Source organism: Heliangelus exortis, chromosome 3 (assembly GCF_036169615.1).
Source record: "Heliangelus exortis chromosome 3, bHelExo1.hap1, whole genome shotgun sequence".
NCBI lineage: Eukaryota > Metazoa > Chordata > Aves > Apodiformes > Trochilidae > Heliangelus > Heliangelus exortis.
In genome coordinates this window covers 57,765,458-57,769,268 of record NC_092424.1, presented here as the reverse complement: position 1 = coordinate 57,769,268, position 3,811 = coordinate 57,765,458, and positions in this window count along the sequence as shown.

Sequence of the window (3,811 nt, the reverse complement as noted above, 5' to 3'; positions counted from 1 at the left end):
CTGAGCGCCGCAAGGCGGAGGAGGAGAAAGGCCGCACTCCCCCGTCACCGGAACGAACGAGTCTCCCCGCTCTTCGTAGGCAGCCGCCGGCGAGGGGAGAAAAGCTCCAGAGCCCCCCACCCCGACCCCCGAAGCCCCCGCGGGGCCGCCGCCTCAGCCCGCCGCCACCGGGCTCAGAAGCCGCCCCGCAGGCTGGGGGCACCAATCAGGAGCAGGGGCGGGGCGTAAACAAGCCAATAGGAAGCACCGAGCTTAGCACAGAGCCAGTAAGAGTACGAAGGCGGGCCGCGCCCGCGGAGGCTGTCGGGAGGGCCCGGTTTGAATGCCGCTGCCTTCGGACCGGCAGCTGCGGCACCGCTGCCCGCTGGGGATCCGTGCCCGCCCTGGGGGAGAGCCAGCACCCCCTCCGCAGTTTCCATTGAGCGCTGTCAGAGGGTGCTGCCTAGGGAGGGGGTGGGCACGGCCTCGAAGCAATTTCATGTGCCATAGTGATGCGAGTTACTCCGCTCCCAAAGAAACTGCACCCGAGGGTGTGGGCAGAGGACGCACCAACCGCAGAGACGTGACTGAACTCATGATGGGCTCATGTTACAGAGCTAGATTTAAATGTTTTATGTCCTGGATGTAGCAAGGACTCATCCATTCTGAGGATTAAAAAGCAGGACAGCAGCAGTTTCAGTACGCTGGCACCACAAGCTTCCATGACAGCACAAAGCTGGTTTGGTGGCCGAGGAGTGTTGAAGCTTAAGGAAAGGGTAGGTAGCACTTTCCAATAAATGTTTCAAAGAACTGTACTGCAGTGCCTGCTTTACTTTGTGTCTCATCCACTCCTCCAGCACCCACTTGATAAGGAAGGGGCAATGGCAGCACAATCAGACGAAACAATCAGGTCTACCTCAAGGCGAGTGATACCAAAACTGAGACAATTTGGTCTGATGGCACCATCGCCGAAGAAGCTGCTTTGGAACTGAAGGTGTCAGCTGGGAAATCGGACAGCAACGCTTCAAGTCAGCAGGTACAGCTCTGAACAGCACAAGCCCAACTTGCTGATTCCCTTAACAAAAAGATTTTGTGAAAGGCCAGCTTTAAGAAACACAGAGAAGTGAAATGGAGTTTAAAACTTAATGCTGCAGCCTTTACCTCTGAGGGTAAATCAAAGCTAGGTTAACACCTCTTCTTTTCAAGTACCAGCACAGCAAAACTGCTGCATGATGGCTTTACTCATGGGTAGCTGCCCACTGTTACAGTAACACTGCTGACTCTTCTCAGGAAGTTTGAGGATGTGAGATCTCACACCAAAGTAGAAACTGAATGAGTGCACAGAGTCTAGACTACCAGTACAGGTATTGGATTCTTCCCCCACTAGTGAAATCAGTGTATGGTTTTCTCTGAACTACAGGGGTAACTTCAAACTTCATCACCATACCATGCAGAGATGAAGCAGATCCAGAAACTACTACATTGCTGGAAAGCAATTAGTCAGAAGGAAGTACTAAACTCGGAAAGTGTTATCATTTTGTACCAGCAAAACGCTTGGATTTTTTTTCCTACAGATCTCATCAATAACATTCTTCCCCTTTCAACGAGAAGTAAAAATGCACTGAAATTCCATTCATGAAAGTCACACAACTACTTCAGTAGCACCTAACGTTAGCCTCAAAACATGTATTTCCTTATCACAAGAATAAAATTTCACCATTTATGTGGAAGGACCAGTGAATACAGAAGGATTACTTTTGGATTAAAAAACCAAACACCCACTAAACTCATCTAGTTTGTTTCTTATAGATCTCTGATAGACTGCAACTTGCATCTTCAACTGGATTCTCTTAATTCAAACTCTTTTTATATACATGAATTTACAGATATCACTGTCTTCTGTAATCAACAAATTATATTTTTAATTAACTAGACTGAAATTAAGAATAATGAAAAAGGTTTTTTTCTGATCTAACCTAATCCTAACTAATATCCTAACGGCCTGTAGGGTATCAAATGCCTTTATCAAAAGAGTAATCTCTACCAGATTTCCTTGGACATTCAACTGAAGCAGAATACTTCCATCTGCCTCATCATGCAGGAAGTATCTTGCCTCAGGATGCAGACTACACCAATTCAATTGCAACTTGACTTACATGATACAGATTACCTGTTCTAAGGTTACAACAGTTCAACTATATCTTGGTCCTATTTGTTATTAGACAGCTGCCAAGTTCATTGTGTTGTTCCTTTTCTTGCTTCTTCTGATTTAATATAAACCAAGTAAGTCTGTGTGAGCTCTACTAAAAAATCCAAGAAACATTCAGTTTTACATTTGACACAGCTATAAAAAGATGCACTGTATGTGTAAAGGCAGATCCTGCAACAGTGGTATAGTTTGACTAAACCTTCTCAAACATAAGGCAGGAATGAGCTGTTAATAACTACCACTGGAGAACAAGTATTAATCCTATTCCCCCTTCTACACAGATTCAGGCAAACTAGTGCAATCCATAATACAATTCCTCACGTAGCTAGGACTGGTGACAGTACTACTTTTTCTTGCCTTCTAGTGTTTAATTTGGATAAGGCAAGTGGTTAATTACTCCCTAACAGCAAACCCAGTAGAAGGACATACATTATGCATGTATTTAATACAAACAGCGCTACCAAAGATACTTTTTTCTGTTTGTAAAAAAAGAAGACATCGGCACTCTAGGAGCAAACTAAGAATAACAATGTAACATTACAATTTACTGTACCTATAGCAGTCCCAGAAAGAAAATCTAAGTGTATCAGAATGTCTTTATTGTGGTAATTCAATTATGTTACTGTCATCCTTAAGGTTCTGCAAGTTAAAAATATGCCTACAACCAAACTAAGCATGTGGGTTTGTTGTTTTTGTTTAAAACAAACAAACCAAACAAACCCTGAAGACTAATTTCTGCACTCCAGCTAAAAAAAAAATACTCAAAGCACAACTATTTAAAAATCAGCTAAAGACATACAGACTGACTTATCTCTGACACCTTTCACTAGCTTAACTTTTACAACTGAGTGCTAACTTCAAACTTACATGCTGTATAAAATGTAATACTAAAGAAATGTACTTTCAGGTCACTGTAACAGAATTCACGCTTTTTAGAAATGTTTAGTAAATCTGAAGTATCTTTACTGACTGAAGTTTTAGCATATCTTGCTTTATTTACATCTTCATGGATTTCTGCTGCGGTATTTTAGTTTTGTTCTTTCCCTCCCCTCATGGTGATTTCACTGAAGGCCACAAATATAAAAGATGATTTTAAAACTTGGTCTTGCTAGATTACACACCTTAAGAGGTGACTCCACATAAAGAACATTAAACAGGCAATTTAATATATTGATACAAAAATTGATAAAAAAAGCTACACTGATACTGCCACTGACTCAATAAATAAACTGTTCTGTTGATGACTTGTTTTCACATCTGTCTAGAAGTTTCTAGTAAAAATGACTTGGAAATAGGTTTTTAGAACTGAGACTCCAGAAGAGAAATAATACACTAAAAACTCACTTGAGTATTTATATACATATGTATTTCCCAGGCTACTGAAGAGTGACAATTATGCTCTCAAAGAAAATTCTTGCTGCACTCTCTAGTATGGTAGAATAAGAATCCAGATTTACCACTGACACACTATGTAAATGTGTTTCTTGTGCACTACTGTATAATCAGCATTTTGCACAACCGTTTGTACAAACACTATGAATAGGTAACTACACTGAAATACACTTCCTATGCAAAGGAAACACAGAAATAGTAACCAGTTTATAAAAAATGGTGCTCCAAGAC